This window comes from Vitis vinifera, chromosome 3, assembly GCF_030704535.1.
Source record: "Vitis vinifera cultivar Pinot Noir 40024 chromosome 3, ASM3070453v1".
In the NCBI taxonomy this organism is placed as follows: domain Eukaryota; kingdom Viridiplantae; phylum Streptophyta; class Magnoliopsida; order Vitales; family Vitaceae; genus Vitis; species Vitis vinifera.
The window spans coordinates 18,238,017-18,264,653 of NC_081807.1; the positions used below are offsets into that span (position 1 = coordinate 18,238,017).

General features: G+C 35.8%; 1 long non-coding RNA gene across 1 annotated transcript; it reads right to left on the reverse strand.

Annotated features, from left to right (window-relative positions):
- Positions 1-24,693: 24,693 nt before the first annotated feature.
- On the reverse strand, positions 24,694-25,515 carry LOC132253541 (uncharacterized). Its single transcript, XR_009465376.1, has 3 exons — positions 25,385-25,515; positions 24,833-24,921; positions 24,694-24,783 (listed from the first exon to the last, which is right to left on the reverse strand). It is a non-coding gene; the product is annotated as an uncharacterized LOC132253541 (long non-coding RNA).
- Positions 25,516-26,637: the final 1,122 nt, after the last annotated feature.

Sequence of the window (26,637 nt, forward strand, 5' to 3'; positions counted from 1 at the left end):
ATAGGATGTTTCCATATCTACGAAAACAATTTTGCTAGGCTATGTTGAGTTCCAAAAAAATGTGATAGAAAGCACAAGGAAAAGAAGAAAAAATAGAAAAAATAGAAGGGAAAAAAAAGTAAAGAAAAATTAAACACTGATTTTTTTAATTATTTTTATATACTACTTTAAACTCATTTAACTTATTTTTATATTTTTATGTAAAGATTAAATAATTTAAAGATGTATAAGTTTTTTTTTTTTTTTTACTAATTTCAATTATATTTAATTTTAAAAATATTTTTCATAATACAATTAAATGTGCGAAAATTATTTTTAAATATTTTGAAATCAAGCGTAAATTTAAGGTTTGAAAAATGAAGTTTTATTTTACTAGGATATTTTTTGTAATATAATTTTTTTTTTTGAATAAAAGTTGCACCTTTTATATTGTTTTAATTCTGAAAACAAATTCTTCATTGCAAATTTTTAGTTTTGATATTTTGTACCATCTCTTGTAATTTAAAAGAATTTTTGCCTTTGAAGATATATAGATATTATAATAAGAGTTTTTGATATTGTAGGTATTGATCATCTAAGTTTTAATTTTTCTTTAACGTTTTTATTGAAATGGTATTTGAAGCTTAAGAGTAATTTTGAATTACTCCAATTAGGAAAATGTTTTAATGATCCCATTAAAGGTAGATAATTAATTTGTAAACCTATAAAGTTTTAGAATACTAAATTAATCAATCAATCAATCAACTTTCATGCTAAAACACAAATTTAGATTTTTCAAATGATTATTAGATAGAGTTTACCTTAATTATTAAACCATTTTTTCTTAATTAGGATAAGAGAAGAGAGAGCAACCTTGGCCCTTGAATTTTTTGTACATTAGAAAGTATTTATTTCTTAGAAAAATTTATGGTGTTATAAAATAAACATAAAAAAGGAGAGGAAGAAAAGAAATCGAGATGAGAAGATATCTTATTTGTTCCGTCTCCCTTTATTAATACATAAATCCTTATTTATAGGCTGAAGGATAATACCACTATTAAATCATAAGGAATCAATTCCTTCCGCTCACTTTCTTTGATAATTTTGATGGATAAAATGAAAATAAGTCATCTAGTTGCTTTTCCGTAATTTCTCTTTCATAATCACAAAAGAAGAAAAAAAGAAATAAATCCTTAAGTTTCACTAATGAAAAAAGAACAAAAATAAAGAAATAAAATATTTATATTCACTTCCCCCTTTAATGATCTTGAACAAGAAGGAATATAATTTCCTTGCATAAGAATAAATATGAAAAACAAAAAAACACCATTGATGAAGAAAGAATATGTTACAAAAAAAAAAGAAAAAAAAAAGAAAAAGAAAAGGAAGAAATAAATACCTCACAACAAGAGAAGCTTTCAACTAAGCTCTCTCTTTCGAATAGGATCTAACTTTTTATTCATACCGCCAAATATACAAAAATTTTAACTTGGATGATTAAAAAAATAGAAAAATATCTTAAAATATATAACGTGCAAATAAAAAAAATAAAAAATAAATAAAACCAATCACATTGATTGCTTTTAGAGACTTGAGAAATTTAAGATTTATGTCTAATTAAATTTATTGGTTTAAATTTTCTACCAATAAAATTTCATACATCAAATCCTTTTGGCATTAGGATTTCTATTTTTTTTTTTCCAAAATTTGTTCATTGGCTTAAAATTTTTTGGGTCAAATTAAATTTTTTATTTCAAATCCTTTTGGTATTAGGATTTCTAGTTGCCAATAAAAAAAAAATCAAACTTGATAAATAAATAAAGTAGTAAAAGCAAAGCTTAAAAAAAAAAAAAAAAAAAGAAATTTGAATCAAAATTCAAAATAAGAAAATTAAAAATAGTAAAAAAAAAAAATAATCAAAGTTTGGAAAACTTGTTCCTAGGCTTTAAATTCTAGCCAGATAAAATTTATTATTCAAATCTTTCAAATTTTTGAAGGGATTTGTAGAGGGACGAATTTTATGTTGACTGATTAATTGCCAAGTAATAATTGGCTAATAGTATATTAACATGTCATATAAAGTAATCTAATAAAAAATCAAATAAATATTATAATTATCATGATTAATTAATTATGATAATTATCATAATAAATAAGATTTATCTCTAGAAAATTTAATTGTGATCATTATGGTAGATAATTAATTATGATAATTAAAATAAATAATAATTATCATATGTCTAGAAAATCAATAGATAAGATCAAAATAAAATTCCCATAAAAAAGACACTTAGTGGAAGATCGAAGAAAAATTTGGAGTTTTTTTTTTTAAGTGTTCATAATCTATTGTTGGTGGATGAAACTCCTTTCGTAAGAAGAATTGGAGGACATGTTAGAGATTGTCCCTTAAATGATCAAATTTACAATTTTGTCCACAATTTCTTTATTTGAAAAAATTTGTGTGTGTACACCTTATCTCATACATAAGTCACAAGCTCACCTAAAAGTTGTTGGAAGTTTTAAAAATTACATTTTGCAAGACTCCAAAAGATTCATGAAGAATAAAACCTAGAAAGGCTCCCCAACCCCTTCATGCACGGGCAAGAATAAAAAATTGGGATCACCTCTTTCACTTTGACCTCAACCTACTACAAAAACCTTTATTCCCAAAGAGATTTCTATATCTTCTGCCCCTCTACTCTATAATCAATTAAAATAGTGTTCAAAGAATAACACTTAAGCAAACCAACATGTATTTCCAATAGGACAATGACCTAGCTAGACCTTGAGGTCCCACTCTATTGATCTAACTCTTTTTAATGCGTGTTGAATGGTGCATGGTTATACTTGCTATTGCTGAATATATCCAAGAAAGAAGCAATTAAGAGGATTAATTGTCACATTTTTGCCTTTGATTTGTGGAATGCAAGTTGTTGAAGATATTGTGCTAATTCTTTCTTAGGCTTCCATAGCCACCTTTTTCCTATGTTTGCTTTCTTGGAATAGAGGTTGCTTGGTCTAAACATGGGATCTTTATTTCTCAATGAAAATATACACAATATCATCTATAAGAGGCAGGTAGCTTGACAAAAAGTCCATTGATAATTTGATAGAACAAAACCACAAGTTAGGCGAAAAAGAGGAAGAGAAGATGGTTTATCGACCAGACATAGCCAATGTAATGAGTGTTGTTAGTTCGTTCGTGCATGCTCCATATAAATCACACATCTTCATGCTATTTAGAAAATTATTAGATACTTGAAAGAAACATTAGACAGATATCTCTTATTCTAATAATAAAAGTTAGGGCTTACATGGATGTTGATTGGGTTGGATGTACAATAGATGGGCAGTTAACCACTACTTATTTCAACTTCTTAGTAAGGAATTCTATTGCATAGAAAAGTAATAATTGGTAGTTGCTTGGTGTAGTGTATTAAGGAAATTTAGGACTATGGCTCAAGGGATATGCCAATTGCTTTGGCTAAAAATAATATTTTCTAGGTTTGAATTAAATTGATAGTGAAGGAATCCATGAAAACACATATACTAGGACAACAAAGCGGCTATAAGTATAAGCATCATATATGCTAGGACAATAAAGCGGCTATGAGTATAAGCATCATGATCAAACTAAATATGTAGAGGTTGATAGGGGTCAACTACTAGTTATTGTAACTTCATAGTAAGGAATTTTGTTGCATAAAAAAAGTAATTAATTGGTAGTTTCTTGTTGTAGTGTATCTAGGGAATTTAGGGATATGCCAATTGCTTTGGCTAGAAATAATATTTTCCAAAGTTTGAAATTGCCAATTAAAGAAGCAATGATAGTGTGAATATATATATACTAGAGATAAGATTGGGACCCACAAACACGCCATAGCCACACGTTGAACGTCTATCATCAAGGTCACCAGCCCAATCCAAGTCATAGTATGCGTTAATGGCGAAAGAACCAGGTTTGTAAAAGAGGCCAAAGTCCATAGTATTTTTTAAATAACATAGGACACGCTTGGCTGCTGTCCAATGAGCTGTAGTTGGGGATTGCATATGTTGACAAGTTGATTCACAGAGTAAGCGATATCTAGGCAAGTGAGAGTTATATATTGTAAGGCACCGACTGTGTGACGATATTCGGAAGTATCAAGCAAGAGATCTCTATCAAATTTGGATAGCTTGGTACCCAAAACACATGGGGCACGATAAGGACGTATGCCAATGAGGTTGACATGATCTAAGAGATCAATAATGTATCTTGTCTGTTGAAGATGCAGACCGAAAGAATCACGGGTAGCTTCAATACCCAGGAAGTATGATAACTGCCTAAGGTCCTTCATAGCAAAATCCAGCTGAAGATTAGAGATCAGCTCATCAATAAATGACCAAACATTAGATGTCACGAGAATGTCGTCTACGTAAACTAGTAGGAACGCATGAGTAGAGTCACAGTGATAAGTGAACAAAGAGGGATCAACTTGAGAGCTTACAAATCCGAGAGATAAAAGGGCAATGGATAAGCGATTAAACCAAGCCCGAGGGGCTTGTTTTAATCCGTAAATAGATTTATGCAATTACACACAAACTGTGGATTGGTAGGATCTTCAAAACCTTTAGGTTAAGCCATATATAAACTTCCTCATCCAAAATTCCATGAAGAAATGCATTAGACACATCTAGTTTCCAAATGTCTCAATTAAATGAGACAACAAGGGCGAGTACCATGCAAACTATGGATGGTTTAATAACTAGGTTGAATGTGTCAAAGAAATCAATACCACTACGTTGGAGATAACCAACTACAACTAGCCATGCTTTGAGTCTTTCAATACTCCCATCTGGTTGGCATTTGGATTTAAAAACCCATTTACTCTGAACAACATTTTTTCTGGGTGGACGAGGACATAAAGTCCAGGTTTCATTCTTTAACAAAGCTTGGAATTCACACTCCATAGCTAAATGTCATTCAGGTATAGCAGCAGCTTGAGCATAAGAACAAGGCTCGGAAATAATAACACCTGCATGCAAAGTTCGAAGGGGATGACATGTTGAGTAATAGAGATGAAAATCAGGGTATGTGCAAGGCCGAAGATGACCAGTTTGTGATCTAGTGACAACGTGATAGGAAGGGGTTGAATTGGTCGGAGTAGAAGATGAGGGCTCAAGGATGTTGCTAAGAGAAGAGGAAATAGGAGAGTTGATGTCTGGTGGAGTGTCTGGTGGAATAGAGAAATCATGGTCAGTGGGAATTATGGGAATAGTGTGAGGTGGTGAAACTGAAGAGGAAGGAGAAGATGAAGGGAAAACGTGTGAAGTAGGAGAAATAAGGGTAGAGAATTACCTGTCGAGGGAACGTTGCTGCCAGAGTCCATGAGAGGAGATTGTACACGAGCAAGGAACACAGTCTCATCAAAGATCACATTTATGGAAATATACACACGTCGGAAGGAACGATCATAGCAATGAAACCCCTTCTGATTAGAACAATAACCAATGAAAATGCATGGTGTGCTACAGTAAGAGAGTTTATTAGGCATGTAAGGTCGAACACACGGAAAGCATTGACACCCAAAGGAATGAAAATAGCTAAAATCTGGAGGAAGATGCAATAGACATTCAAAGGGCGAAGAAAAATTGAGAACTTTTGTGGGCAACCGATTAATGATAAATATGGATGTTAAGAAAGCATCGACCCAAAATTTCTTAGGTAATTCAGATTGCGCAAGAAGAATGAGTCCCATTTCGACTATATGGCGATGTTTTCTCTCGGCAAGGCCATTTTGTTGAGAGGTATACGGACAAGAGAGCCGATGAAAAATCCCATTATCACTCAGAAATTGTTTAAAAATTGTGGAGCAGTATTCACCACCATTGTCACTTTGTAATTGCTTAATGGGATTGTTAAATTGCTTTGCTACTAAAATTTCAAATTTGAAAAATATAGCATAAACATCGAATTTATTAGAAATGGGATATAGCTAACAAAATCGAGTAAAGTCATCAATAAAAATAACATAGTAGAGACAACCACTCAAAGATGGAGTGGAAGTGGACCATACATTGGAGTGAATTAACTCTAGAGGAGCAGTTGATTCTCTTGAGGAAGTAGAAAATGGTAACTGCTTAGACTTACCTAGTTGACACGACACACAAATAGACTCTTTATTGAAAGAATCACTAACGGGTAGAGAATAATTATGAACATTATGCAAAGTAGACGACGAAGGATGTCCCAAACGACAATGCCAAGTAGCGGTAGAGGCCTTAACCCCAACAGTCATGGAGAAAGCATGAAATTTAGATGATGATAGTTGTTGTAGGTTGATCAGATACAATCCTCTATCACTGGGCCCCGTCATGAGCGTGTCCCCCGTCTTGAAGTCCTTCACAGAAAAAGTGGAACCAGTAAGTTCAAATAACACATTATTGCCCTTACAAAATTTATTAATGGAAAGAAGATGGGCCGAGGCTTGAGGGCAATAAGCAACATCATTTAAAGCAAGAGTAGAGGAAAGAGTTTTAATAGTAGCATTGCCAATACATGAGATTATCAAACCTGCCCCATTACTTACGCCCACGGTATCAATGCCTTCATAAGGCTGAGAAACTGTCAAATTAGCTACATCAAAAGTAACATGAATATTCGCACCACTATCAGCGTACCATTGATGCTAATTCAGGTAGGTGGTATTGGCCTCAGCAACCATAGCAGCCAACTCTATTGGAGGATGCTTCCCTTGAAAGGCATAGTTCATTCGGTTGTAACAATCTAATGCTTGGTGATTTTCTCTTTTGCAGATTTGACAAGGTGATCGAGACCGAGAATCATGGGACACAGGTGGAGAAGATGAAGATGACAAGTGGGGTAGAGGCAGCCAAAATGGTGAAGAAGATGGAACTGAGCTAGGAAATTTGGACTTACTTGAAAAGTGAGACCGATTGATATTGTTACTGCATGCTCTTGGTTTAGAACTATTTTTGTGGGAGTAAAGAGCATAGGAACCAGTCTCGAGTTGAATGGTGTGATTGTGAAATTTCTGCATGAGACCATAATTGAGCAGCTCGACATGAAAGTAAAAAAAAAAGGCATGGATTTTTCCTTTGCAAGCAACATGTATGTTGTGACAAATGAATGAAAGAAGGAGTTGAGTCCATTGAGCATAAATAAAATCAAGTTAGAATCCTCAATAAGTTTGCCAACTACTGATAATTCATCTGAGAGAGATTTGATTTCATCCAGAATACTTTGGCACGACATGGAGCCTTGCTAAAAAGACTGAAATTTTCTCTTGATGAGAGAAATTCGAGAAGTGGAAGGTGTAGCAAAACTCGAATTGAGGCCCTGCCAAGCAAGCCGAGATGTTTCCAAACCATAAATAGTGGAAACAATTGAAGGAGAAATGGATGAGACAATCCAACCAAGCACGGTTTGATCCTTATACTACCAAACTACATAGGCAAAGTTAAGAACACCTTGGTCGCAGAGCTCATCACTAGAATATTGAGGAGAGCAGGGATTGGAACCATAAACAATCCCCATCAAGCCATAGCTCCGAAAAAGTGGAATTAATTGGGCACTCTAGCCAAGAAAGTTAGTACCATCAAGCTTGATGGAAATAACTTCTATTGCAAGGTTAAAGGTAGTGGAAGCATTAGATGAAACAACCATAGGATCGAGTAAAGTGTGAGCTTATAGAGACTCTGATACCATGAAAAAAACCAAAACTATTCTGGAAAAACTTGCCAGATACAAAGTCTACACATATTTATAACAAAGTAATTATCAAACCTTAGAAAATCTAAGGTTGTTACAAGAGATAAACGTCTAAACATAGATTACAAACATTCAAATATAGGATAGAGTCATTGGAGATAAACTCGGAAACACAACTCACTAGTTTGATGGAAATGCAGCTCATTGACTTGAGTTTTCTTGAATATTTGAATGATCATTATAATTATCATTATCACTAACATTCTCAATATCACCACCCTGCCAATCCCCAAAAGTCAGGCAAATCCCATAACCTACCACAAGAAAATTGACACATGACGTTCATATCCCCAAAAGAAACATAGGTACTGAAATTTTATCAATGCTCTCAATACCTTCCGAGAAATGTCTTCCTGAAAACCAAATGAAATCAGAGTATCCACTTTTGATTGGTCCACAAATGACAAGGCCTCAGCATTTTCTGCCTCTTGAGAAATGGGAACATCTATATCTGGAAAAAAAAAAATGCCCATCGGTATCATTCCCCTCAGTCTACCATAAACACATCAAGTTATTCACAATCTTGGAGGCAGGAGCTTCCTAAGTATTTGCCTTCTGCTAAAGCAAATATCTATTGCGACTGTTTGATTTGCAATACCTGGATCATCCATGTGTGATAGCAACCAATTCATCGCCTCTTCCACTCCAGCATTAGACGTGTTAATAGCAGCTTTCTGGCAATGAAGATGGTTAAATCCCATTGACACAAGTTGAGCAACTATCTCCTCATTGGCCAAGTGCTTTTCTGACTCCACCTTACCCTCATCAACTGCACAGAAAAAATAATAAATGCGAAATAATAAGCGTAGTATTAATCGTCAATCACAATTTTACAATATACAAGCATGGGATAGTGTTCGAATTATCAAGATGCAACAGAGGCAGATGAGGCAAGTCTCATAGTTATTGAGATATCTGTAGCAAAATAATTATTTTAAAGACATAATATTGATCAGCCAATGTCCCATAAAGCAGTTCTACACTAAATATATGAACTGCATTTCCTCAATTCTCATAAATCTAGAATCTTTTATGGACAAAGTAACAATTTTATTGTGCTGGAAGCAGAATAGTTTGCAAGTATTCTGGAAAATTTCCAGGATCAACTTAACCACATACATCAGTTCCATAACATGAACTTTATTTATTTGGTATTTATTACAAAGAAATTATACTTTGTCTTGTATTAGATAAAAGTAAGAATCTGTACAAATGGATAAAGGATGAGAAATCCCTAAAAAGAGAAAGAAAAATTCCTTCTCTACCCCTATCTCCTACCATGAACCCAATTCATTTGCCAAAATTGTCAATCCTGCCTCCGATATTGATTACTACTCAAAAAGTGTTATTTTATAGCTTGTAATTAACTCTTTTAAACACTTTTGAGTGGTAGTTATTACCTTTTAACTCAATTGGCATGTTAAGGACCCTTGCAATCAATTCTAATCAAATTGTGTTAAGTTTTGGTGTTTTGATAGCTTTTTGATCACCAAAGCAATCCGAGATTGAGGAGAGTTATATGGAATCCATGGCAAAGCAATTGGAAGCTCAGAAACATGAAGAACTGAAGCTTTGAAGTCCTTTGCCATAAGCAAATCCAGAATGCAAGGAGGGGAAGCAAAGAGAAATCTGTCATGAAGCATTCTTGATGACAGTCATGTCCGCCACTTTTGGAGCACTTTCTGGAGTCTAATTTATGCATGCTATATGTCGTTTTGAAGATCAGGAAGTCAACAATCTAATGCTTTAAACAGTGCGCAATTCAGAGTTGAAATGAAGGAGTTACAGCTATTGGAAGCCGATCACTCCAAGCTAAAGGAAGAATTTTGCACGGCTGCGAAATCACCCTTTTGCTGCGAAATGATTTCGCAACCATTTTTGCACAGTGAAATGAATTTCTCCTGAAGCTTCCTGATATTTGCGACCGACACTTTTGGATATTTTGCTTCAAATTTTTTATGTCTAAATCCCCATTTTCTCCTTGTAACCCACCAATTATAGGATTCCTTAGTTATTAAGTTTAGAAAAAGGGTGAATAACCTGAGATATTTTTGTTTTGTAATTTTCTATATATATATCTCTCGGGAGCCTGTGAGAGGAAGAGAAGGAGGAGGAGGAACCATTTGTAATAAGGAAGAAATATATCTACAGAGCACTTGCTCTGCTTTTCATATATATTTTTGTTTTCTCATTATTTTTCTTTCTAGCCTATCAAACTCTGAGGATTTTTCCTCAGAGGATGAGAGGCTAGGCTCTTCGTCTCTTGGAGCTAAGGTAACTGGGCAAGTTTCCAAACGCAAAAATTGGAAGTTTTGTTGTTTTAGTTTTTAATGAAGAGAAAGTGTGACCCGTTAATGGTTTTTATCTTTTTAGTTAACTTAAAACGCCTTCAATTCACCTGAGCCAACACTTGGTAAGGCAAGTGATCTCCGTCCATGGAGATGCACTAGTTTATCTCTTGCGAGCTTCTAGGAGGTGACTTGAAGGTAGGATTTTCTAGAATAGCCAACACTTGGTAAGCTTTTGGACTCCAAGGAGACATCCATTAGTTATCTCTTGCGAGCTTTTGACGGGTAATCCAAGGTTAAAGATCACCTTGAATGGCAAGTGCTAGGTGAGAGGTATGAGCCATTGCAAGATGCATCAGTGAGAGGGATTTAGTGTTTGAACCCATTAAAGGGAAGCATCTGTACAACACCGGTTGGAGAAGGAACTATATGTTAATTCTCTAATGTGAGGAAAAGAAACAAGTGGCTGGAACTCTCCTTTTTGTATGAGGAATCTGAGCCTAGTGATCTGAAACTCCAAGAAACATCTTTCTTTGTAAGTAAAATCAGTTACTATTTTTGGTTAGTTTAAAACCAAACTTTTTTTATTCAAACATCTTTATGTTTTCTTTTAAAGCTAACCTTGAAATGAAAAGGCACCAATTCAACTTTGAATTAATATCATTTGTGAAGTGAAAACCCATCCCAGTGAACGATCCTAGAGCCACTATGCTATAGTAGCTTTGTCTTTGCTACCCTAGTTCATGGTGTAATAGGTTATAAATTTTATTGATTACTACCTCAATCAAGGAGCACCAGCTAGACATGAATCAGCTGATACACCAAGTGGGCACGAATCAGATATCCTTCCCAACATCTACCCCAGGAGAGATCTCCTCACTTCATTAGCCCTTTACCCATCCCTTGCCAGCCTAAGTTTCCAAGTTCCAAGCTACTGGATCCATATGCAAACACTCTCGTCCAACTGCAAATCTCCATAACACTTAGCATTGAAAAGAGATTGATTCAATTTCACCAGTGGTCTTAAGCCCAAATCCCACTTTGCTCCAAGGGCAAACTTAGAAGGCATCAGGATTGTATGATGAAATAAAGTATGCATACAAACTTGGCAGGCCGCTTATCTTAATTGAGATTTTCCCTCCTAAGAGGCACACTCTATTCCTTGCACTTGCTCCATTATCTATTATCTACTACCTCTAGCACCAAATCCCAGTTTACCTTATCCATAGAAGTATTGGCCTGAAATGTGAACTGTTAACATGAACAGTAATCACATCTCCCAAAGAGGGAATATGGAAGTAAAAATAGAGAAAGCAGGGAAGATTATTTATGACGAGAATATTTTTTTTGAAAATTTTCTCAAGAATAATCCAAATTATTGCTTAGACACTTGTTACTATCAACTCATTCATCATTTGAATGATTAAGAAAAACCAGATTAGTTGCTTTATATCAGACTCATTAGCAAGACTCGTAGATGACATATATTACGAATGCAATTAAACTAATTCATCAATTTCAAAGATTAAAAAGCCACATTATTTTCTTTATATTGGGTCCAGTAGCAAGAGTCACAGACAAGTGCAAGTCTCTCAGTACTCTGGTTAATCATAGACAAGCATAAGCAATAATTCATAGTATTATCTAGATGGCCTGACGCATGGCTTGGGCAAAAAGAGTTTGCAATGCATATAAGAGAGGACCAGGTTTACATGTACCCCAAAAACAAAAAACAAAAAAAAGGAGATAGAGATAGAGAGAGATGATGGAAATTTAATTAATAATCTAAACATGCCATAAAAGCCATTAAATAGCAATTAGATCATAAACGAAATTATAGACTGATCGGAAAACATACCTCCCGCCATTGCCATTCTACAGGTTAAAATGGGTTTTGCTATTTTCGGTTTCAGGTGCTTCTAAACCTTCACAATCTCCACTTAGATGGTGTTTTGAAAACTGAAAATAGATTGCAGGCTTAGGGTACCCTCTTGTTAGTGTTCTGCCTCGTTTTAAAAGACTCTCTCCATCACTGAGTCTACTTGGAACGTGCACAGAACATGGGGTAGTGATGCGAACGTGGTTTGGAGCATGAATCCTCGTTCCTAAATTGATGGAATGATGTGGACCATATTCTGAATCACGTCTTCGGTTTATTACCGAAGATGCAGGAGAAATAAAATCCCAACATTCTCCCACTTGGTCCATATATTCCATCATTCATCATAGCAAGAAACAAAACACATGAATCATGGCGATAAGTCCTCTAATATCGAGTATTATCTTCCATGTATCACAATGCATCATGTTTCTTAAACACTAGCCCATATGGCTTAATGAATAAACCCTATGTTTATTCTAGGTCCAAACATTAATGATATTTCTCAATAAATGAATAACAGTGTACACAAAGAAAATCAAATATGAGAAAACATCACAAATAGAGTTTCATTGAAAATAACATTCATTCTTACAATGAAAATCACACAAAAGAACCAAGTCCCAATCTATCTACATGATCCTTAAATTTCAACGGTGGCATGCCTTTAGTCAAAGGATCAGCAATCATCAATTCAGTGCTAACGTGTTCAATAACTACTGTTTTCTCTGTAACACATTCTCTTAGGGCTAAATACTTGATGTCGATGTGCTTGTTTCGACTGCTACTTTTATTGTTCTTGGCCATAAAAACTGCAGTTGAATTGTCACAATATATCTTCAATGGCCTAGAAATTGAATCCACAACTCTAAGCCCATAAATGAAACTCTTTAACCATACACCATGCGAGGTAGCCTCAAAACAAGACACAAACTCAGCCTCCATAGTGGAAGTTGCAATCAAAGTTTGCTTTGCACTTCTCCAAGAAACAGCTCCACCGGCTAGCATAAAGACATATCCTGAAGTTGATTTTCGTGAATCAATGCAGCCAGCGTAGTCCAAATTAGAGTAGCCAATCACTTCCAAATTATTAGTCCGTCTATACATAAGCATGTAGTCTTTGGTCCCTTGAAGGTATCTCATCACCTTCTTTGTAGCTTTCCAATGGTCCATACCTGGATTACTCTGATACCTCCCTAACATCCCAACAGCAAATGCAATGTCAGGTCTTGTGCAGACCTGAACATACATCAACTTCCAAAAACAAAAGCATAAGGAATGTTCTTCATTTTTTCCCGCTCAAGATCATTCTTCGGGCACTGGTCCAAATTGAACCTATCACCCTTCACAATGGGAGCTATACTTGGTGAACAATCTTTCATCTGAAATCTTTCTAAAACCTTGTTGATATAGGTCTCTTGAGACAAACCTAAAAGGCCTCGAAATCTGTCTCTCTGTATCTTAATGCCAATGACATAAGTCGCATCACCCATATCCTTCATATCAAAGTTTTTAGATAAAAACTATTTCACCTCATGTAGCAAACCCTTACCATTGGTTGCAAGTAAAATGTCATCCACATACAGAACAAGAAAACATATCTTACTACCACTGACTTTCTGATATATACATTGATCCATAATGTTCTCCACGAAACTAAATGAATAGATAACATCATGAAACTTCAAATACCACTGATGGGATGTTTGTTTCAATCCATATATGGGTTTCTTAAGCTTGCATACCAAATGCTCACCACCACTAGAGGAAAATCCTTCTGGTTGTTTCATGTAAACCTCTTCCTCTAGATTTCCATTGAGAAATGCCGTTTTTACATCCATTTGTTGCAACTCTAAGTCAAAATGTGCAACTAATGTCATAATGACACGAAGAGAATCTTTCTTAGATACAGGAGAAAAAGTCTCATTGTAGTCAATTCCTTCATTTTGAGTGAATCCTTTAGCAACGAGTCTCGTTTTATATCTTTCAATGTTGCCCAATGAATCCTTCTTTGTCTTGAAGGCCCATTTACATCCAATGGCTTTTGCACCATCAGGCAACTCAACAAGATTCCAGACTCCATTAGATGCCATAGAATTCATCTCATCTTTCATAGCATCATACCATAAATTAGACTCTTTGCAACTTATGGCTTGTGAAAACATTTCAGGATCATTTTCGGCTCTAATGTCATAGTCCAATTCTTGCAGATACACAACATAATCACTAAGTATTGCTGGTTTTCTCACTCTTGTAGATCTCCTTAATATTGAATCAACATTTTCCTGAGGATCACGTTGCTCAATGGGTTGTTCAACAATTTCTGGCGAATCTTGAACAACTTGATCTACTGGATTGTCATTAGCAATTTGTGGAGCTTCAATGATTGGTTGTCTATCACCTATTTAAACTTGAGGGGCGTTCTGAATGACAATCAATCTATCACTTGAAGTGGATGGTTGAGCATCTATATGATCTTTTTCAAAAACAATGTCCTAAAATTGATCGCTCCCACTAATCAAGTCATTCTCAAGAAACTTAGCATTTCTTGACTCCACAATTCTAGTGCTGTGAGATGGACAATAAAATCTATACCCTTTAGACCTTTCGGCATATCCAATGAAATACGCACTAATGGTCCTTGGGTTTAGTTTCTTCTCTTGTGGGTTGTAAACTCTTACTTCAGATGGGCATCCCCAAACGTATATATGTCGCAAACTCGGTTTCCAACCTTTCCATAATTCAAATGGCGTCTTAGGGACAACCTTTGTTGGAACTCGGTTCAATATATACACTATCGTTTTAAGAGCTTCAATCCACAAGGATTCAGGAAGCTTGGAGTTGCTACGCATACTCCTAACCATGTCCATTAATGTTCGGTTTCTTCTTTCAGCCACACCATTCTGGTATAGGGAACCAGGCATGGTGTATTGAGCAACTATCCCATGCTCTTGAAGAAACTTCGCAAAGGGACCAGGTGCTTGTCCATCCTCGGTGTATCTACCATAATATTCTCCACCTCTATTCGTTCTCACAATCTTTATTTGCTTTCCACATTGTTTTTCTACTTCAGCCTTAAAAACTTTAAAGGCACCCAATGGTTCATTCTTGTTATGAAGCAAGTAGATATACATGTATCGTGAGTAATCGTTTATGAAGGAGATGAAGTATTTCGGACCATACGCGTCCATGTCTGGACAACAAATATCTGAATGTATGATCTCTAATATGTCTGTGCTCCTCTTGGCACCCTTCTTAGACTTGTTGGTCTGCTTTCCCTTAATGCAGTCCACACAAGTGTGAAAATCAATAAAATCTAAAGTACTAAGTACTCCATCATTTACTAATCTCTTAATTCTCTGTATGGAGATATGTCCCAATCTCCGATGCCACAACGTAGAGGAATCTTCATTCATAACACATCGTTTTATACCAATGTGAACATGCATAGTATTATTAGTGGTATCATTTTGCAAATTGATAGAGAAAAGACCATTAGACAATGTACCATTTTCAACAAGATTAGATTTATAAAACAAACTGAAAGATGTCTCATAAAAACTAAAGGAATAACCCAAATGTACAATTCTTGAAACTGAAATCACATTCCTAGAGAAACTTGGAACATAAAATGTCTTTTCTAAATTTAAAATAAAACCACTACTTAAAACTAAACTGCATGTTCCAACAGCCTCCACATGTGAACGCATCTTGTTTCCTGAATAAATGCATTGCTCACTTGGCATGGCTTCCTTAAGTTTCGCATACCCTGCAAGGTATTCGAAACATAGATTGTAGAACCAGAATCAATCCACCATGTGTTATAAATAACATCAACCATATTAGATTCATAACAAACAAATGAGATTGGTTTACCTTTCTTCTCAAGCCATTTCTGGAATTTGGTGCAACCCTTTTTCATGTGCCCCTTTTTCTTGCAGAAGAAGCACCTATTGACCTTCTTGATTCCACCTTGGGGCGATATTTTACCTTTCCCTTTCTTTTTGGCCTGATTTTGATCATTCCTTCCATTGTCATTAATGCATTCTCACCCAATTCCATTTTCAACCTTCCCTCCTCTTGAACTCACATGGTCAAAAGCTCATTAATTGACCACTTATCTTTGTGTGTGTTGTAGGAGATTTTGAAGGGTCCATATTGTTGTGGAAGAGTGTTTAAAATGAAGTGCACAAAGAAAGAGTCAGACATTTCAACCTCAAGTGTTTTCAATTGTGCTGCAATATCCCTCATTTGCATTATGTGCTCTTGCACACCACTCACATTGGTGAGCCTTAAAGATGAAAACTTCATTATCAGGGTGCTGGCAAGTGCCTTATCTAAAGTCACAAATTGTTCATCAATAGCCTTCATTAATGCCTTGACATTGTCATGCTGATCCACAGAACCACGAATACCATCAGAGATTTTGGTCTTTATGAACATCAGACTAAGGCGATTTGATCGCTCCTATTGTTCATAAAAAGCCTTTTCTGTTGTAGTGCTAGTGACAATAATGGTTGGTTTGTCTTTCCTGGTAGCATAATCAATGTCCATGCACCCCCAATGAAGGAGAATTCTCTCTTTCCAAACCTTATAGTTATCACACTTCACTTCGGGAATGTCACATTTTATATTAGAGAAATTCGCAGGTTGCATGACTGCACAAAAATTAAACATAAATGCTTATAATTCAAATTTGAGACTAATAAACAAATATCATGTTTTACCAATATAACTCATGTTCAAAAATTATGAATCTAGTGACATAAAACTTGTATGTGGGCTAAAGTTCTAATTCAATTAGATCCATGTAAAGCTTTATGATAAAACTATCAAATTATTTTTCATTTCCAAATTTATGTGGGTAATTAAGAAATATAATTTGATATTCCACCCTAATTAATTATACAAATTTAATAAAAAATTCCTGTGGGATAAAATTTTATTATATCAAATATAATTAATTACCCATAATGTCATTTTCCTATATGTGATCCTAAAACAATTAATATATAATTTTGCATAATTAAAGATGTTGTGGCTACTCCTTAATTAATTAAAATTATATGGATCACTTGACATTTAATTAATTCATAAGAAAACTTATATAAATTGCATGAAACCATAAGCAATTTTTACATAAAACTCAATATCAATGTGCAAAATTTTTTAAATTGTATAAATTTTAAGCACATTAATATCTAAAATTAAAACCTTAAAAGCCTTTAAGAATAAATTTAATGTGCAAATTATTTAATTTAATGTTATATGCACAATAAACCATTAACAATATAAATATGCATTCAACTAGCAAAAATAAATAATCTATCACATAAAATATCCATAAATTACTAAATTTTATGATTTTTTTTATTATTATTACAATTCACTAAATCCAGATGCAGGGACACGGAAATCCGTGTCATACAAGTCTTGAGGCATAGGCTTTTTGAAGGAAAGAAATACCAGCTAAATCAACCCAACCTGCGCATTGAATGAATGAGGACAAAGCTATAACCAACTGGACTACTGCTCCTTTTCTGATTACTTGTTTACCTATTTAAATCTTATTGACAATCAAAATGATAAGCCCCTATGGTCGTCCCCTACCTTTAGCCAGGTCTATTTGACCCATCTGCAACCCGAAATGAAACGTGACGGTTTCTAGGTATTCCAAACACCAAAATGATGATTTAAAACACCGAAATGTTAGAAATCTCATATCCTAATGATTTCTAACAATATTTTTCATCAAAAACTTCTAAAACTCCAAAATACCAAAACTCAATTGATTGAAAAATTCAGATTGTAAAATGAACAAGGCAAAGGCATACAAGGCTTTGATACCAACTGATGGACATTTAATTATTAATCTAAACATGCCATAAAAGCCATTAAATAGAAATTAGATCATAAACAGAATTATAGACTGATCGGAAAACATACCTCCCGCCATTGCCATTCTATAGGTTAAAATGGGTTTTGCTAGGAGAAGAGGAAACAGAAGAGTTGATGTCTGGTGGAATAGAAAAATCATGGTCAGTGGGAAATATGGGAATAGTGTGAGGTGGTGAAACTGAAAAGGAATGAGAAGATGAAGGGAAAATGTGTGAAGCAGGAGAAGTAAGGGTAGAGAATTACCTGTCGAGGGAATGTTGGTGCTAGAGTCCATAAGAGGAGATTGTACACGAGCAGGGAACACAGACTCATCAAAGATCACATTTCTGGAAATATACACACATCGGGAGGAAGGATCATAGCAATGAAACCCCTTCTAATTAGAACAATAACCAATGAAAAGGCATGGTGTGCTACGGTAAGAGAGTTTATTAGGCATGTAAGGTCGAAGACACGGAAAGCATTGACACCCAAAGGAACGAAAATAGCTAAATCTGGAGGAAGATGAAATAGACATTCAAAGGGTAAAGAAAAATTGAGAACTTTTGTGGGCAACCGATTAATGATAAATATGGATGTTAAGAAAGCATCGACCCAAAATTTCTTAGGTAATCCAGATTGCGCAAGGAGAATGAGCTCCATTTCGACTATATGGCGATTTTTCCTCTCGGTAAGGCCATTTTATTGAGAGGTATACGGACAAGAAATCCGATAAAAAATCCCATTATCACTCAGAAATTGTTTAAAAATTGTGGAGCAGTATTCACCACCATTGTCACTTTGTAATTGCTTAATGGGATAGCTAAATTGCTTTTCTACTAAAATTTCAAATTTGACAAACATAGCATAAACATCGGATTTATTAGAAATGGGATATAGCCAACAAAAGCGAGTAAAGTCATCAATAAAAATAACATAGTAGAGACAACCACTCAAAGATAGAGTGGAAGTGGACCATACATCGAAGTGAATTAACTCTAGAGGAGCAGTTGATTCTCTTGAGGAAGTAGAAAATGGTGACTGCTTAGACTTACCTAGTTGACACGACACACAAATAGACTCTTTATTGAAAAAATCACTAATGGGTAGAGAATAATTATGAAGAACATTATGCAAAGTAGACGACGAAGGATGTCCCAAACGACAATGCCAAGTAGCGGTAGAGGCCTTAACCCCAACAATCATGGAGAAAGCATGAAATTTAGATGATGATAGTTGTTGTAGGTTGATCGGGTACAATCCTCTATTATTGGGCCCCATCATGAGCGTGTCCCCCGTCTTGAGGTCCTTCACAGAAAAAACGGAACCAGTAAGTTCAAATAACACATTATTGTCCTTACAAAATTTATTAATGGAAAGAAGATAGGCCGAGGCTTGAGGGCAATAAGCAACATCATTTAAAGCAAGAGTAGAGGAAAGAGTTTTAATAGTAGCATTTCCAGTACGTGAGATTATTAAACCTGCCCCATTACTTACGCCCACGGTATCAGTGCCTTCATAAGGCTGAGAAATTGTCAAATTAGCCGTATCAAAAGTAACATGAATATTCGCACCACTATCAGCGTACCATTGATGATGATTCAGGTAGGTGGTATTGGCCTCAGCGACCATAGCAGCCAACTCTGTTGGAGGATGCCTCTCTTGAAAGGCATAGTTCATTCGGTTGTAACAATCTAATGCCTGGTGATTTTCTCTTTTGCAGATTTGACAAGGTGATTGAGACCGAGAATCATGGGACACAGGTGGAGAAGATGAAGATGGCAAGTGGGGTAGAGGCTGCCAAAATGGTGAAGAAGATGGAACTGAGCCAGGAAATTTGGACTTACTTGAAAAGCGAGACCAATTGATATTGTTATTTCATGCTCTTGGTTTAGAACTATTTTTGTGGGAGTAAAGAGCATAGGAACCAGTCTCGGGTTGAATGGTGTGATTGTAAAATTTCTGCATTAGATCATAGTTGAGCAGCTTGACATGAAAGTAAAAAAAGGCATGGATTTTTCCTTTACAAGCAACATGTATGTTGTGACAAAGGAATGAAAGAAGGAGTTGAGTCCATTGAGCACAGATAAAATCAAGTCAGAATCCTCAATAGGTTTGCCTACTGCTGATAATTCATCTAAGAGAGATTTGACTTCATCCAGAAAACTTTGGCATGACATGGAGCCTTGCTGAAAAGACTGAAATTTTCTCTTGATGAGAGAAATTTGAGAAGTGGAAGGTACAACAAAACTCGAATTGAGGCCCTGCCAAGCAAGCCGAGATGTTTCCAGACCATAAATAGTGTAAACAATTGAAGGAGAAAGGAATGAGACAATCCAACCAAGCATGGTTTGATCTTTCTACTGCAAAACTACATAGGCAGAGTTAAGAACACCTTGGTCGCAGAGCTCATCACTAGAATATTGAGGAGGGCAGGGATTGGAACCATAAACAATCCCCATCAAGCCATAGCTCCGAAAAAGTGGAATTAATTGGGCACTCTAGGCAAGAAAGTTAGTACCATCAAGCTTGATGGAAATAACTTTTGTTGCAAGATTAAAGGTAGTGGAAGCATTAAAAGAAACAACCATAGGATCGAGTAAACCGTTAGCTTATAGAGGCTCTAATACCATGAAAAAAACCAAAACTATTCTGGAAAAACTTGCCAGATACATAGTCTACATGTATATTTATAACAAAGTAATTACATTCAAATCAGATCAAACCTTAGAAAATCTAAGGTTGTTACAAGAGATAAAATTCTAAACATAGATTACAAACATTCAAATATAGGATAGAGTCGTTGGAGATAAACTCGGAAACATAGCTCACTAGTTTGATAGAAATGCAACTCACTGACTTGAGTTTTCTTGAATATTTGAATGATCATTATAATTATCGTTATCACTAACATTCTCAATATCACCACCCTGCCAATCCCCAGTCAGGCAAATCCCATAACCTACCACAAGAAAATTGACACATGACGTTCATATCCCCAAAAGAAACTAAGGTACTGAAATTTTATCGATGCTTTCAATGCCTTCCAAGAAATGTCTTCCTGAAAACCAAATGAAATTAGAGTATCCACTTTTGATTGGTCCACAAATGACAAGGCCTCAACATTTTCTGTCTCTTGAGAAATGGGAACATCTATATTTGGAAAAAAAAAAGTGTCTGTCAGTATCATTCGCCTCAGTCTACCATAAACACATCAAGTTATTCACAATCTTGGAGGCAGGAGCTTCCTAAGTATTTGCCTTCTGCTAAAGCAAATATCTATTGCGACTCTTTGATTTGCAATACCTAGATCATCCATGTGTGATAGCAACCAATTCATCGCCTCTTCCACTCCAGCATTAGACGTGTTAATAGCAGCTTTTTGGCAATGAAGATGGTTAAATCCCATTGACACAAGTTGAGCAACTATCTCCTCATTGGCCAAGAGTTTTTCTGACTCCACCTTACCCTCATCAACTGCACATAAAAAATAACAAATGCCAAATAATAAGCGTAGTATTAATCGGCAATCACGATTTTACAATATACAAGCATGGGATAGTGTCAGAATTATCAAGATGCAACAGAGGCAGATGAGGCAAGTCTCATAGTTATTGAGATATCTGTAGCAAAATAATTATTTTAAAGACATAACATTAATCAGCCAATGTCCCATAAAGCAGTTCTACACTAAATAAATGAACTGCATTTCCTCAATTCTTAGAAATCTAGAATCTTTTATGGACAAAGTAACAATTTTATTGCGTTGGAAGCAGAATAGTTTGCAAGTATTCTGGAAAAATTCCACGATCAACTTAACCACATACATCAGTTCCATAATATGAACTTTATTTATTTGGTATTTATTACAAAGAAATTATACTTTGTCTTGTATTAGATAAAAGTAAGGATCTGTACAAATGGATAAGGGATGAGAAATCCTTAAAAAGAGAGAAAAATTCCTTCTCTACCCCCATCTCCTACCATGAACCCAATTCATTTGCCAAAATTGTCAATCCTGCATTCGATGTCTTTCCCAACAGCTACCCCAAGGGAGATCTCCTCACTTCATTAGTCCTTTACCTACCCCTTGCCAGCCTAAGTTTCCAAGTTCCAAGCTATTGGATCCATATGCAAACACTCTCGTCCAACTGCAAATCTCCATAACACTTAGCATTGAAAAGAGATTGATTCAATTTCACTAGTGGTCTTAAGCCCAAATCCCACTTTGCTACAAGGGCAAACTTAGAAGGCATCAGGATTGTATGATGAAAAACATTGTGTTAAGTTTTGGTGTTTTGATAGCTTTTTTATCACCAAAGCAATCCAAGATTGAGGAGAATTCTTTGGAATCTATGGCAAAGCAATGGAAAGCTCAAAAACATAAAGAACCAAAGCTTTGAAGTCCTTTGCCATAAGCAAATCCGGAATGCAAGGAGTATGGGCGTCCGGACACACCATCGGAGGGCGGCGTAACGTGGGTTGTGGCAGGCTGTTAGAATGACGTAGCAAGGCTTGTGCACTTTAGTCAATGATCCGGACAACATATCCGGATAGGATATGCTATCGTCCGAGTGTGATGATCGCGAGTGTCATGTGCTTCTCCCTGAGGGAGTCAGGATAGGGGAGCACGCCACGTGTCCTCTTGGGGAATCCGGATGGAGTTGCTCCGGATAGCGATGCGCGCTCCGTGTCATCAGGGGGAGGGGTCCCTACACCATGCACACGCAGACGGTCCCCTTTGCGACGTTCCACCTTCTCCGGATATCTCACATCCGGAATTCTGTCCGGATGACGTTCCACCTTTTCCAGATATTTCACATCCGGCGCCTGACGCCAGATAGGAAAGGAGGGCGTTTCAACTTCCCCGGTCAGACATATCCGGATCCTCTGATAGCGCTTACCTGGAGAGTTTCGCAACCATTTTGCACAGTGCCGCGGTTTTCTCCTGAAGCTTCCTGATATGTACGACCAACATTTTGAGATATTTTTCTTTAGATATTTGATGTCCACAGTTCCATGGTTTTCTCTTGAAGCTTCCTGATATGTGCGACCGACATTTTGAGATATTTTTCTTTAGATATTTGATGTCTAAATCCCCAAACTCTCCTTGTAACCCACCTATCATAGGATTCCTTAGTCTTTAAGTAAGAACAAAGGGTGAATAACCTCTTATATATAGTTTGTAAAAAGGAATATATAATCGAATCTCGGGAGCTTGTTCTCAGAGACAACCTTTTATATAAGGAAGAAATATATTTTACAGAGCACTTGCTCTGTTTTTCCTATATATTTTTGTTTTCTCATTATTTTTCTTTCTAGCTAATCAAACTCTAAGATTTTTCCTCAGAGGATGAAAGGCTAGGCTCTTCATCTCTTGGAGTGAAGAAATCCGGGTGAGTTTCCTCATGCATAAATTGGAAGTTTTGTTGTTTTAGTGTTTAATGAAGAGAAAGTGTGACCCGTTAATGGTTTTTATCTTTTTAGTTAACTTAAAACGCCTTTAAATCACCTGGGCCAACACTTGGTAAGGCAAGTGGTCTCCATCCATTGAGATGCACTAGTTTATCTCTTGCGAGCCTTTGGGAGGTGGTTTGAAGGTAGGATTTTCTAGAATAGCCAACACTTGGTAAGCTTTTGGACTCTTAGGAGACATCCATTAGTTATCTCTTGCGAGCTTTTGACGGGTAATCCAAGGTTAAGGATCACCTTGAATGGCAAATGATAGGTGAGAGGCATGAGCCATTGCAAGATGCATCAGTGAGAGGGATTTAGTGTTTGAACCCATTAATGGAAAGCATCTGTACCACACCGATTATAGAATTAACTATATGTTAATTCTCTAATGCGAGGAAAAAAAACAAGTGATCGGAACTCCCTTTTTGTACAAGGAACCTGAGCCTAGTGATCTAAACTCCAAGAAACACTTTTCTTTGTAATTAAAATCAATTACTATTTTTGGTTAGTTTAAAACCAAACCTTTTTCATTCAAACATCTTTATGTTTTCTTTTAAAGCTAACCTTGAAATGAAAAGGCACCAATTCATCTTTGAATTAATATCAATTGTGAAGTGAAAACCCATCCCAGTGAACGACCCTAGAGCCACTATACTATGCTAGCTAAGGCTATCCTAGTACATGGTGTAATAGGTTATAAATTTTGTTGATTACTCCCTTCTGAGGACCACAATCAAGGGACACCAGCTGGACACGAATCAAATGGCACCACTGTCAGGGACCATTGAGAGGACATGAATCAGGTGAGACACCAATTGGGAACGAATCACAGACTCATTAGCAAGACTCATAGATGACATATGTTACGAATGCAATTAAACTAATTCATCAATTTCAAAGATTAAAAAGACCACAATATTTTCTTTATATTGGGTCCAGTAGCAAGAGTCACAGACAAGTGCAAGTCTCTCAGTACTCTGGTTAATCATAGACAAGCATAAGCAATAATTCACAGTATTATCTAGATAGCCTGAGGCATGGCTTGGGCAGAAAGAGTTTGCAATGCATATAAGAGAGGACCAGGCTTACATGTACCTAAAAAACAAAAAACAAAAAAAAGGATATAGAGAGATAGATAGAGAGAGAGAGAGAGAGAGGGCAAAACACAAAAGACAGAAAAGAAGAAAGAGTATTCATCATATGGGAAAAAATAAAAGCCCTGCATCTACTACATTTTCGAACTCCAGTTATTGCATAAGGTTCTTCAGCAGTCAAAATTACTAATTTGGCACAATTTACAAGGTTTACACATACCAACTAGGAAAATTTAAAAAATAAAATAAAATCCATAAATTATTTTATGGAAAAGAAAATGCACATATGATGTTTTATGTGAACTGGATTTAGTTAGGAATTTGGCAGTTTTAGACAATAAGACATACCAGCCTCTGGTAATAGCCCTTCCCCAGGCTGAATGCCCTTGCTACGCATGTGACTAATATCAATGATATCAGGAACATCTATGTAGACATCTGGACAGTCAAATATGAAGTTAGACCAACAGTCCTGTATGAAAGATACAAAGCTTTTTTGGCACCCAGCCTTTCTCCATAACAAATTGCTACATGTGCAACACCAAATAATCAGGAAATGAAGTTAGACCAGCAGTCCTGTATAGAGAAAATTAAATAAAAAAAATGGTAATAATAGAAAAACCAACCAAAATCACACTGGGGATGGAGTGGGGTTGGACAGTGGTGTTAAAAATGAGCATTTAATTTCAAACACCATCAATGAGAAATGAAGAGCACTATTAAGTTCCTCAAAAAAAAATTCCATTCAATTATAGCTTAATTTTTCTAAAATCTTTCCAACAATGGCCAGCATAACAGGTGAGCCACCGACTTGAGAGCTGATATTAGACAAGTTGGTGAAACACTCCCTATTAAGGCCTGATAAGTAAGTCAATTCTGTCCATGTTCGTTTTTTAATAAATTTAAAAATAAAAACAAAGGAGAAGAAGATACACCAATATATCCATCAGTAAAAAAAAATAAAAAATGAAAAACAGTTCCAGATATGTGTAGAACATGAAATTAGAATTCAAAATATAGAAACATCATAAAAACACACTTGACTGCGGTTGTTTTAGTCTTCAAGGCAGTGCTGTAAAAACCATGAACCTCCTCTGGAGCTGAAAAGCTTGCTAGCCAAGCTTCAAGAGGCACCCTTGGACGAACGATTTCATCACCAGATCTGCTAGAACTAGATATTGGGGTTGGGTCAGATTGTACATTGGGATGGATCTACATTGTTAGATTTTGTGGACTAGTTAGGCTCTTTGTAGGAGGCGGTTGCTGGTTTTTGTGTAGTCACGCCTTCTTCTTTTTCTTATTATTGTTATGTATACTTCATGTATACTTTTTAAATATTAATACAATCTTCATTTACCTATCAAAAAAAAAAACCATTTTAATAACAGTACTTTAAAAATTCTAACCGAAGATCCAGAGGCAAAAGCTCTCCTTCCAATAGTTTGTACCAAGGGGACCCTAAATTAGACCAACTGCATCCCACATTAGACCTTTGTTAGGTATTTAATTCAATGGTACCAAGGGAAAAGCTGATCAGCAATAAAACATGTGCCTAGCGATGTCACCAGCCTGCATGGATACTGAACAACTCTGTGTAGACATGCCACTCAATAATAGTCTGCAACCTCATGACTTGATAGTCCTCAGCAAGAATACTGTACAACCATAGACCGGATTGTGATTCTTAAGTCAGAGAACTTTCCAGGCACTAATGTTAAATAATTTCAAGAATCCAACGGAACTGGCAATTGGAAGATGAACAATCATTTGATGATACACTAATTTCACTAAATAGATTGATTAGATTTCATGGGCATGTTGTCCTCGCTTTGGGCTTGGACCCTTTTATATTATTTTGCTTACAGAAAAGACATTTAGTAGGGGGTGGTATTGGATGATGATGATGACCCTAATTTATTCTAGGAAGACACTTCATTGTGGAACGAAGGCTTTGTATTGTTGGTTTCCAACGTTTAGATTTGATAATGTGCTAAAATCAACTGTCACAAGGACACGGATACAAGCTACGTTGCATAGGATTGTGTTCTTAATAACCGATCTCGGCATGTAGACTAACATGCTAAAACAGAGAGAAGGAATAATCAGTTAGAAATCAACCAAAAAGCAAAGATATCCTTGATAAGAACTCTATCTCATTCTCGCCCTCTCTATTTTAGGCAAAGATTAAATACATAAAAAAAAATGCATCTAAGAAAGTGGGGCACAACCCATGCAACCAACCATATCTTAGGAGCTACCAACACAATAAAAGAAGTCAAGAATGGAACCAAC